Raw genomic sequence first — 13,197 nt, forward strand, 5'->3', positions numbered from 1 at the left:
CTAAAATGTTATAGTTCTTTTGGCTTTGACAGCACAAAAGGTTTTGTAGACTTTAGGTATCAAACCTTGTAACATCTGGTTCGCAAGTTCTTCCTAATGTATCCTGCAAAAACAAAGTTCACATTAATGCCTACTGCATTAATGGATTTAAATGGAATCAAATGAATTAAATGGATTAAAGAGCAAGACTTCTTGAAATTAACATAGGATTATTGGAAACACCTTCATTAGATGAAAAATGCTTTATCTGTGGATGTTTTATGGATCTCAGCATTTATCTTTAAACAGGTATTTCAGTTGTTCTGCTATATGTTTTAGAAAGTTATTGAGTTGCTTATGTACTAAAAAAAAAAAAAAAAAAAAGCTGCCAAACATCATGAAAGTATTTACTTAGCCAGTTATTTCATTTACTTTATGCAGTTAATCAGAAGCGAAGATTTCTGTGTATTGTAGTTCTTATCCATGTTTTTTTAAACAAACAGAACTACTGAAACTGAACACTTAAATTTATAGACTATTATAAATAAATAGCAAATTGTAGGAAGAATTTTTGTGGCTTTAAGAAACTGACGTCATCCATTAGTCTGTTCTTAAAATGACTGAGCCTGAATTACACTCTTACGCTGAGGTTTACTAGTGTTTCTGTAAGATGCTTTTGGCTTGTTTTTAAATGTCAACTTCTGTTAGGCATTCGATTCTATTAGACGAAGTTTATATTCCTGGTTGCTATAGAACCCCATAATGCAGCATGTAAATTACATAAGCAAATATATAGTATCTATTCTATATATAATATATATATATCTCCATAGATTTGAAACGACATTTTAGGAGCCTGAAAGATTTATCCCCTGAAACTTTTTTCTTACAGGAATTTTTATTTAACCATTTTTGAATACAAGAATGTACAGAGTTAGCTTGTGTCTTAGTATATCTGAACATAACAAAGTAGCACCAGCCTTGAAGAGCAAAGCAGATAGGAGTGCTCTTACTAGAAAAGATAGTGGCTCTCTTGTTACCTAGTTTTGCTTTTATCTTGAATTATCAGACCTGGAAGTTCTGACTACTAAAGTTGTAATATCTCCAAGGAACTATTCCTTTTAAAAAATAAATTAGCATAAAAACTAAATCTAAATTTTTAAGCAAGCTTATTGAAATGACCAATTTAAAAAAGAACTTTACGTAATTGGACACATTCACTTCTCAAGCCTAACATTAAATGTTCTCTGCGAATCTCATTATATGCAGCTCATGAGAGTGTAATTAACATATTAATTTATATGCAGATAGCCATCTAAATGCCAAAGCATTTTTATTCAGCAAAATCCTTTCCACTTTTGAATCACTATTTGGAGGGGGAGAAAAAGTAAGAAAATTCTACGGAGAAAATAAATAAAAGGCATTTCAAACTCTTATGAATAGCACTGTGACTGTTCATGTAAGCAGATACACTTTCAAGTGTCTGTTTTTAGGACATGTTCCCTCTAAGCAAATGCAGATTTTATATCCATGTCTGTTTTAGCATGACTGTCAGTGTAAAATATGCATGATTAAACAACTTGGTTATGAATTTAGTTCAACTCTACAAAGAATAAAAAATTTTTTAGTAAAAATATATTGCTCTGGTCTTGTATTCAATGTTATTCCTTTGGTCAATACTCTTCTGTGTTTTTTTTTTTTTTTTTTTTTTTTTTTTCATGTTCATACAAACCCAGATGCTGAAGATGAACTATCATATCATCTTCATATGCATGAAGATGAAGAAGATACTATCACTGGGGCTATCAAAAAGCATTCGTCAAGTTACCTGATTATTTAAATATTTTCATCTGTTCTCTTACCGCTGAGAGTTCACCAAATATAGAAACCCTATAAGTTATCTAAATCAGTGATCATTTGGGCGTTAATGGATTTCCTTTAATTAAGTAGTATTATAACTGTAGTAAGCTACAAAATTATTATATGCTAAATCTCAAATGTATTTGCTAAGCATTTTAAATATGAACAAACATAATCTGACCTCTGAATAAGCCAAATGTGGGGGGGGGAAGTGGTTGGTTTTTTTTATTTTTTCATGATGACCATGTGTAGCAGTGTGACTGCTTCTATTTTCTGTGTAATTGTGTATAACTGACATGATTTATGTTGGACTAACATGATAGGGGAATGGGTCACTGGTATGAATTTGGAATAAAGAACCCTCAATCATAACATTCTCAACATTTTCCACTTTTTATGTGGTGTCTGGTGAGCTGGCTGGATTAACATGTAATTTAGTTCAGCATTCTTTAAAATCCTTTTCAGTTTGAGGGATTACTTTTAGACACCTGTCTGTACACAATGTTGTGCCACTTCTCTGTTTCTGTAATGACCATTGTTCTTGTTCTTTATGGATTAACTTTTAGAAATCCAGGTTGTTATTTACCTGTCATTCTCAGCAGGAGAATAGACTTCAGTTTGACAGGTATTGGAATATCTTTGTGTTGGATAACAGACCATGTACTTAGGCTGCCTGAAGTTGTTCATTACAGCAGCTTCAGCACTGACATATACTTGTGTTGCATTCTTTCCCTTCATTCTTCCTCTTTTGTTTCCAGACGCTGTATTTGAATTTGGGGGGAGCTTTGAAAAATAGCTGTTTCTCTTGTGCATAACTATTGTTAGCCACATTTGTAGACCCAAATATAATTTTAAAAGGAACAAGATATATTAAAAGAACAAAATATAACACACAATTTTAAAAGGAACAAAATATGAGTATGTCGTGTGGTAGAAACAGGCAGATCCTTGAACTTCAAATGCCAGAAGGGAGGGATGGAATATTATCCTTGTTTATTAACACAGAGCCAGACTGCTAAAATAACCTGTTCATTTCATTTCTTTCTCCTTGCAACTGTGAGAGGTTGAATACTTTTAAATGGATTGACCAGAATTTGTATGCAGCTTTGCACTGAAGAAATGAAATAATTAAATAGAAAAGGTTGATTTGGCCTGGTAGAAATCTTTAGCTTTGAATAAAGAAAGAAGTCACATGCAATTTAAAATAACATTTCTGGAGCTAATGGGAGACTCACTGCTACAAGCACTTGTGAATAATCAGTAATGACAATTAAATGTATACAGCAAAATTCTTGAATGTACTTGTTACTACCATGGTAAAGCGATTTAACAGGTAGTTGCATAATATTTGTTGTTATTTGGCAAGTAACCCTGGGCTAAAAATAGTTGTAATGCAGTGGCTTTCTAGTAGAAATATTATCTGTTAACAAGTACATGCAGAATCGCATTACTTATCTGAGAGTGTGTGTGGCATTCCAAGTATGTACACTTGAAGATGTTCATTTCACTTTTTCCCAACTCTAAGAACTCTTTTAAAAACCTCTTTTAGTATTGGTACCTTTGCATTGCTCTTCTGGTTGGTTTTGTCATCATTTTTAAACAAACAAAAACAGAAAGAGAAAAACTTTGGTAATTTCAATAGCACACTTCCTGCAGAAAAGACACCTAATTTTTAGCTATTAAATTGCTTCGTAATACATGGCAGATGTTGGCCTATAAAATCCACTTTATAACAATTTCATTGCAAAATTGTAGGCATTAAAATACCTGCTGCTGCTGTTTAACTTTCAGCAGATTTCTAAAATGTCACATAAACTAGAACCTGAAGATTATGTTAGTTCAGACGTTGTGAACATTCAGTTACTATTACACCTGCTCTAGCTATGTTTATCTTAAAAATAATGAAAAATAATAAAAATGCTACTTTTGTGTTCTAATTTTTCACTATCCACATCTCTTATAGCACTCATCAGCAAGCAGTCTTGTAGTTGTTATTTGTAACTTTTTCAAAGATATAGTCCATCACTGTAAAAACATTAATAGTTCATTATTTACTATGAAAGAGGTAAATGAATGGAGACAAACAGTTTTTAAAGGAAGATGTCAAGAATAAAACTTACTGATGATTGTTAGCAACTGTATTTGTATTTGTGGACCAAACTTTTTTTTTTTTTTTTAAGTGTCTGGGCAAAAGTTATCTTGAGGGTTGTTTCTACTTGTTTGTTTTTATTTTTTGTTTTTCTTTTGTTTTTATTGATTTCCTATGAATGTTATTTGCAAGTGGAGGCCTTGATATAATCATATTTTTGCTAAAGGATATTGGACAACAAGTGTTTTTGTGTTCCAATAATGATGATTGTGCTGATTAGGCTGTGACATCACTGTGTGACTTCAGACGATATATATATCTCTGTCTATAAAGATTTCCACTTTTATTACATATTTAGTTTAGAGTCTTTTTGAGATGTTTTTTCATACTTTATTACATGCACACAGTGACTGTTATAGCACAACTTCCATACTACTCATGCTATTTTTAAAATGCCTTTTTTTTTTTTTCCCTCATTCATTCAATATAAATGGTCTGATACCAAATTAAGAATAGTTACAGCTAAAGCAGTAGTCTAATATGTAAGAGTTAAGCCATTCAGTTAAGGAAAAGAACAGTACAAATAATGTTTGGTCACAATAGGTTTTTACATAGCATCAAGACATGCTTGAAATGTGTGACAACACATCAAGACATGCCTGAATCTTTTTTTTTTTTTTTTTTTTTTTTTTTTCCATGGAGATGTCAGACTCTTTAATGTTCAGAAGCTATCTCTTTTTAATACAGATTTTTCTTTTGGGGGTGGGAGGAAAGCTAGTAGGATTCGATTAAAAGCTCGGGAAAACTGAAACTACATAAAACAGAGGGAGGAAACATGGTCTCCACATATGGTTAAAAATGAATTTATAATAACAATGAAATCTGGTAATATTATAGTACAGTTAAGCCTATCTGTGCAGTAGCTCCTAACTAGAGCCATGACTGTAGAGAACTTGCATTGAAAATATTTTGGCACTTGCATTTTACAACTAAGCTGAAATATATCAGTGCTCTTTATCTGGTAAAATAAAATATGTATTTTAGCTCAAACCTAGTCAGTAGATGAGGTGGGGTGGGGTGGAGAAGAAGAGGGGGATTCACCTTTTCAGTAGCTGAACTGTTCTACGTGAAGTCTCCCCTTGTCACTTGTAAAAGTCTATACAGGAGACAAGCATGACTGTTCTATGCAAATCAGATTATTGGATGTCAGTGTATTCTTGGATCTGATGTTCCCATGAAGCATAAATATTGCAATGAAGATAGCCTCATTATCCTTATTTACACTGAAGCATTGATTAAACAGAAGCAAAACAAACATTTACGGGAATATATATAGCTACAGTGATTGTACTATTAATGTAACCACCAAATAGAAAATTTTCAATAGCTGGTAGGTTTGAAATGAAGTGTAATGAAAGATGGTCCTTCTCTGATTTTTTTCCTGTGGTTATGTTTGCTTATCTTGCCAGAAGAATTAATTTGGTTTATCTGTTCAGAGGAAATATAATTTCACCCAAGATCATGTTTTTTTTTGGGGGGAAGGTCGTGTATTTCTGTTACTGAAAGTAATAGGAAAAAATAGTGTGGGTTCACTGAATATAATATTTTGTTTTTATTTTTTAATTATTTATAATCAGTTGATGAATAGGAGATGAAGCACAGAGGTGAACAATGCTGATTTGGTTACCTACTACTTGCACTATGGTATGCATGGTACCTTTCTCACCAGGGCTGTCTCTTCCCTTCAGATTATTTTGGTCAATATTAAGTGGAACTTTTAATTTATTAAAATATGTTAATTATAGCTTCTCTGTACTGTTACATGAAAAAAAAAAGTTCATTTTTCTTAATACTCTTTTCCATAGTTTGGTGTTTCTTCGTATGGTTGTGGAGCTCAAACTTGGTCTTAAAACTCCAAATAATTTAAACATTTAGGGGCAAAACCCACTCATTTTTTTCATGTTATTCAGTCCAAAATATCATTTAAAAAATGAGGATGAGCATTTAGTTGCCTTTTGAAAACAGCAATCACTTGTTTATGTGATTTACAAAACATTATCTTGTGCTTATTTCTAAAAGGAGATTTTCTTTATCCAGGCACAATGAACTGGCTCATTTACGATCAAATCAAGCTTAACTGACTTTCTGGGTGGAGCTGGAGAATTTGGAATATTGTAGAATGACAGTGAATCTTACTAAAATTCAAAAGAAATACGATATATACAATAAATCTGTGCTGCATGATCCCAATGCCTTAGAGATAGCACAGGATATAGAATGCATCACATAATAGGGGGTTGGTTGGTCCAGATGATCTTGGAGGTGTTTTCCATTCTTAATGATTCTTTGATTCTAATGTGCATTTTATTCTTGGTTATATTGTTACCTCTAGTCAGAGAGGAAATCCTACAATAGATATGTTCTTACTGAGTTAATTATGGTGTGTTATTATAGCGAGCACCAACTGTCTAAGTAGCGGGAGCTTTAAATAAACACTATTGAGCTTAGAACAGCTATTCTGTTTTGGTTCTGTTTCTGATTAGCATTTATTTTCATTCATGTGACAATCTTCTGTTAGTAACAGGATGATTCATGGTGTACTAGTCTCAGTAAGATCAGGAAAGATAGTATGGACTCTGTAGTCTCTTTTCCCCTCCCTTTACACCAATTCTTATTTTTACAACTGTTGTGATTTTTTCTCACATAGTGTAAGAATGGTATGTTTTCACCTTCTGAAACCTGCCTCACTTATTTCTCATCCTTCACTGCACAACAATTTCATAGAAAAGCAGATCTCATCCTGCTATGTTTATTTGTTAACACAAAAGATACACATGGAGCCATTTGCTAATTGAAAGTGGCAAAATTAAACAGTATGAAAACATAGTGACAACACAGTCTAATAAGTACCTGCAAAGGAAGTTTGAGGTCTTTATGCAGATTTACTGTGAGCAATTGCTGTAGACCTTTATGCTTCTGCTTTAACTCCATTTTATATTCTTTGTTTATTTAGAATACGAGCTCCTCAGGGCAAGTTCCATTTTTTGTTATATGCCTGTATGATTCTAAATGCAATACCATAAAAGTAATACATAATGAAAATGGTAATAGGATTCACGTATTTTCCTGTGGAGCAAGGAAAAACAGATTAATCAAGTATGTATTTGAGATCCTGCTTTTCACCTCTTGAGTTCCTTACCTTAGCTTCACAAACCTAGTGTAGGAATGTCCATAAAAATTTAGGGATGTAGAACATGGGGAATACTAAAAGGGGTGACAGAGGAGAAATTCAATGGCATTCTCCCTTTGCCTTTACTAATTCCTTCCACAGTTCTGGTACGGTCATTTCTACAGGTCTAGCACACTCAGTGATGACTTTTGCCAGTGCAACACAAGTCTGTCTTCTACATCTCCATTGTTTAAATTTGTAAGGAGATAGTCCACAACTGAGAAGTGTGAAGTGGTTCTATTTGATAATTTTTATACCCTCCTAAAATGCTTTGACCAGAATTTATAGAATATATGGAATGGAATTATGATGAATTTCTGAAACAACACGTTAAAGAAAAAGTATGTCCAATCCTGTGGATACCTTGTGGATGAGTCCAGAAAATCCTAAATAATCTTTTAAGGATTGTCCAGGTAGCTGAAAATTGCTACGTAGGAAATCACTATAATGAGTAACTCAGGGGAGGAGAGGAGAATAAAAAATGAAATAAGTAAATTTAAAAAACAAAACAAAACTAGACTTAGAGTATGTTTAGGTTGGAAGAGACCTTAAAGATCACCTAGTTCCCACCTCTGTGATAAGAAGGGACACCTCTCACCAGACTAGGTTGTTCTGGGTCCCATATAAGCTGGCTTTGAGTGCTTCAGGGGATGGGGCATCCACAGCTACTCTGAGGAGCCTATTGCAATGCCTCATCACCCTCCGAGTGAAGAATTTCTTCTGATGTCTAATATAAATCTAACTCTTTCAGTTTAAAGTTGTTAGCCTCTGTCTTATCACTACATGTCCTTGTAAAAAGCCTTTCTCCGTCTTTATTATAAGCCTCCTTTAAGTACTGATAGGCCACAACAAGGCCTTCCTGGATGCTTCTCTTCTCCAGGCTGAACAAACTCAATTCTCTCAGCCTGGTCATGGCAGAGGCCTATCCTCACATTTTATAGATGAGAAACTGTGTTCAGCTTTTAATGTGCTAAATGTACACAGAAGCCACACTTCCTAGTTTGTGTGCATAAATCGTTCCTGTACCTGAAAATGGAAAATGGTATTGGAATGTGTATCAAATGTCACTAAATGAGAACAGGGAATGACTTGACTTTACTGTTGATTACTCTTGCAGTTAATTAATACACCAACAGCATATGATTTGACCTGGTCTAGAAGTGGAGAGTTGTAGCTTGAATTTAGTGTGCTAAAGCTTCCAGCGTCGGAGTAATAGTTGACAGGAACAAGAAGATCTGGGACAATTAAAATACAATGTTCATTTGGCACTGTAGCGTTGTTCCCTCCCTCTCTCTTGAACAGTCAGTTTCAAAGTGATGAAATGAATTTTAAAAGATTAATCCAGATGGTGGTAACTAAAAGTGTAGATAGGCATTTTAATCTGAAAGGTAGAAGTGAGATGAAAAAAGGAAGTGGGTATTTGGTGCTATTGCCTGAAGACATGATCTGAACCTAGGGAACAGAACCCATAATTTGCTGGCTGAGGGTCTGTGAATTCTTCAGTCTGGTCTATGATAGAAATGGGACAGCCAGGGAAAAGAATGGATGGTAAGGGAAATCTAGTAAGAAAGAGACTTTGTAGTCCTAAAATGGAGGGCATGGGAAGAATTATGTACGAGTATTGGAGACCAGAATTGTAAAAATAATAATAAAAATGTTCCTTAGGTTAGCTTGTAGGGAAATTGGTTTTGTTTGTCTTTCTTTAAAAAAAAAAAAAAAAACAAAAAACAAAAAACAATAATATAATAAAGACAGGTATTTTGAAACTTAACATATCTCATACTTAACAGAACATATATTTTCCATAAAATACTTCTGTTTCTTGTTTTGTTTGTTTAAGTAATGAAGTGTAAAGTTTTGATATAATGGAAATTGGCAAATTAATCATTGGATCCTCTCTTAAGCATTTTTCCTAAGTTTTTTAGGTATCATTTTCTGGAGAATATACTTCCATATTTTGGGGGTACTATGTAGATACTATTTTTAAATATTTAAATTTTTCTTCAACGCTAACATGAGTAAACAAGCAGCAAGAGGAAAAGAAATGGAAATTCTAGATTGTGCCAATGCAGCTATTGAAAAGCAGATGTTGCAGGAAGTTTAGCTATTAAATGTATTTTTGAAAATTGCTCAAGTAAACCTTATATTTAGATGGTGTGTTCACTTTCTAAAGCATAGCTTTGTTTCTCCTATTTGATAAAAGGACAAATTACTGTCTTTCAGGATGTAGTGAGAACATGGTTATAAATCAATCAATTTCTTTCACATTTTAAAGCTGGCCAGAGGGAAAAAAATACCAGCTGGATGAATGTGTCAATTTGGCTCAGTGTAATTTCTAGGCTTCTGCTTCCTTACTGCTGCAAGGCATATATATTAGAAAATAGAAGGGAAAGTTATTCTGGTCTTACAAATAATAGCACTACCCTTCAAAAAATAATCCTAATAAAATCCTCTTAGGGTGTGGTCTCAGCCATATTTAAAGGTGATGGTAGTTTTTTTGAAATATGCAATAGCAAGAGCTGAATTATACTAATACGGTCAAATTTTGAAATCCAGTGATTATCATAACTGTTGTGAGCTGCTAATATACTACACTTATAAAATTAAAACTGTTTTAATGAACTGTACTTCCTCTATAAGAGTTGAAACATCTAGTTAGTTTATTTATTGAAAATGTGTGTGTGTGTGTTCGTTTCAGCCATCTTAATCGTAACAAAAGGTTGACATATCTAGACTTGACGTTTTAAGTCAAACTGTGGAATGCTACAAGAATTAAATCAGAACTTGTTCTCAAGTGTTGAAGATAAATAACCGTTAGGAAATTTTGTAGGTAATTATTAGAAGTCTGTGGAAAGATGGTCTTTTTAAAAATCTAATGTAATTTTTATTGAGGATATCAACAGCTCCTGGTTTAAACTCTATGGGAGTAAACATTTTTCATTGGCTTAAACTCCATTCTGACTGTCTCAGCTTTCCAATTGTTTCATCATATAAAAATATTTTTGGTCAGTAGTATTTATGAACCATATGATGACTTGCTCTTTTACTCTATCCATGGATATTGTACAGGTAACTAATGTTCTTGTGGTTACTAGACACTTCTCCCATTATTTACAATGCATATTTAAGTGAGTTTCTTTAAAAGTTTTTTCCTGATGAACATGGCATAGGTCACTGAATAAAGATGCAGCTTTATTAGTTTAGTTGCAGTTTATTTAGTTGCAGCTTCTCCATTTCCACATGCTGATTGAAGTAACTTTTCATTTATCACCTATCATCTCCTATTGCCATCTGTTACCTGACCTATTGTCAGAGACCTCAAACCAGATTCTAGACCTCACGCTGTTTCTCCATGAGTCCAGTAAAAGTGTTTCTCGTATTTACCCTTCACTTTTTTGATTCACTTGGATTAGCTTTGTAGGAGTGAGTCCTTGAACTCTGCTGGTATGGACTTTTTCTCTACTAAATAACATTTGCAGTTGTTTCAAATTGTGGCATGTTCTCATAAACAACATTTGGTTTGCTCAAGTGCTCATGCTGTGCTTGTGACAGTAATAAACTCCTTAGGATCTCAAAGTAATGACTTGAGCATGATGCAGTTTGTCAGGACAAGAGAATGTAAAAGTCGTGTCAGCAATGTAAGGTTAAATGGTGGAAAGAGAAATAATAGAAGGGGAGACAAAATAGTCTCATTTTTATGAAAGCTGTTGTTACTTCTCTAAAAGTCCTTTACATTGAGATGCACTTCCTTTGGATACCAGAACTGTCAGATATTTTTTTTTTGAGCATTTCCTATCTTAAACTTACCTTAATGAAGGAGAAATAATTGAGCGACAATTCTTGAAACAGCAAGGTTCCCACTAAATTTGTTTTATAAATCTCACTTACTTTTAGTGAGCTTAGTGTATATTGCCTAGTAAAATCTGTATTTACTCAGTTTAAGTTTCTGAAGTACAATACCCAGTTCTGCTTCTAGTGGATTCGCTTAATATTTTTACTATTATTTTATCTAGAAAAACTGACCTGAGCTGCCTAGTTTTTCCTCTGTTGTTTTCCTTTCCTGGCATCGATACAGTAAAGAGGAGTTGTAAGAAAATTGTTCAGATGTATTACTTTGTGTGTTACTTTTCAGATAAATCTCATGTGCTTTGAAGGTATAGCACTGACAGAAATATTTAATGAATGAAAAATAATTTTTTAAGGATGGTTAAAGCATTTTGCTAAAAAGAAAATGTTACGCAAAATATTTGTATATCCTAAAAATGTCTGTTAGTAACATGAAATCTCCTTTCTGACCATGTACTTTCAAACTGAAGTTGGGAACATATCCTTCAATCCTTTTTGTGTTTCTTCCAAACTTCATCCTTCTCACTTTGTAGTAAATATTTTCGCTTGCCGTTTCTTTTCAGACAGCACATCTGACATGTGACATTCAGCTGCCTGTTAAAATATCTTTTCATATATATATTTAAATTTTAAAATTCATTAAAAATTCCAATTCATTATACAGTGCAGCCCTTATTGTGTGGAATAACCTGGGCATTAGAAGGGAATTATTGAATACTAGTTTCTGGTTTCATTTTATTTTATTATTCTATGGGGAAAAAGAAAGTTAGCTTGTGTGCTTCAGCTGTGCCTAATCAAGCCAAACCATAAACAATTCGTGGTGGTGTTGATTTTTCTGAATAGAATTGCTATTTTGAAACTAATTTATTTTGCTGAGAGGTTTTCGTGGTGTGTTTCAGCACTCTTAGTTTCAAATCAGCATTTATATTGTGCCCATCTTATATGGAATAGAGCTGACCAAAGCACGGTACATTGCCTTTCTGTTTAGCAGATGTGGTGTTAGTTTCTTTGACAGCAAACAGATGAGGCTTTTGAACTACGTGAGCAAGCATGTCTTCCTTACAACACCTTCAAAACTGCTAGACTTGAACATCACAGTTTGGCTCCACCCAGGAGAAAACAGGAGATGCAAAGATACAATTCTTCTGATCAGAACATTCTTCTTATTTAACAATTATTTGGTGGAGCTTTCCTGCCAGATGTAGATGATTTTCTTGGAGTGTGTGATTTCCCCCCCCCCCCCCCCCCTTTTTTTTTAATTGTAAAATTCACTGTCAAGATAAAATCTTTTAGACCTTGTGAAATGTGTGAGATGGCTTTTCTGTGTCAACTCTCATTGACCTTGCTACGCTAGACTTTGATTTATATGAGAAATGCTCCATAATGATAACAACTGTAAAAGACTGGTCTGAAGTAGATGTAAGAAGTACCAAGGAAAAAGTCAAAAGAATTTCTTTCCAATTTCAAGCTGGTTAAATAAGATCTACTCTAAGACTGCAATTTCCTCTCCATCTGGCCTACACTTTAACCTTTATTAAGTCACAGGAATATACATATGCAAGATTTTGTCAGTCTCAGTACAGGAGACATCATATTTGCTCCTTGATAGTTGCTTGTGGACCAGTATTACAGCGTTGAACTGCAGAGAAGAAAAATTTTTACCCTTTCCTCCATCAGCTGCTGCAGTCAGGTACCAGTGAGAGAGGGAGTAACAGCAGTTGAAAAACAGCACTGAAATCACTTGTATGTACATACGGTATTTTGTGTATTTGTCTGAAAAATTTTAATTGCCAGTGATCTAATTTCAGTATTGAAGTTTATCAAAAATAGAATAGTATCTAGGTGTAGACATTTATCTGGTAGATTCCTCTGTTGCTATTTAACAGTAAATATCATACTATGAGAAATAATGGTTTTATTTTAGTTATATCTCTTTAGATTGTTCAAAGTAGTTTCTGCTTGCTTTTTTTTGTAATGGTTTCTGGTGTTACCGTGTTTCTGTATGATCTTTCCAGAGTTTTTCTGAAACCCTGAAGTTCGAGGTGAGGAAAAGTCATCCGTTTTATGTTAATTGGTCCAGATATCTGGTGATGTCTTAATGTCTTGGAGGTATTTACAGGTTCTAAACAATAATATTTTTAAATTCTATTTAGAAGTAATCCACTACAAGTGAAACATGAAAATCTTTTTCCAA

Source organism: Anas acuta, chromosome 8 (genome assembly GCF_963932015.1).
Source record: "Anas acuta chromosome 8, bAnaAcu1.1, whole genome shotgun sequence".
Taxonomy (NCBI): domain Eukaryota; kingdom Metazoa; phylum Chordata; class Aves; order Anseriformes; family Anatidae; genus Anas; species Anas acuta.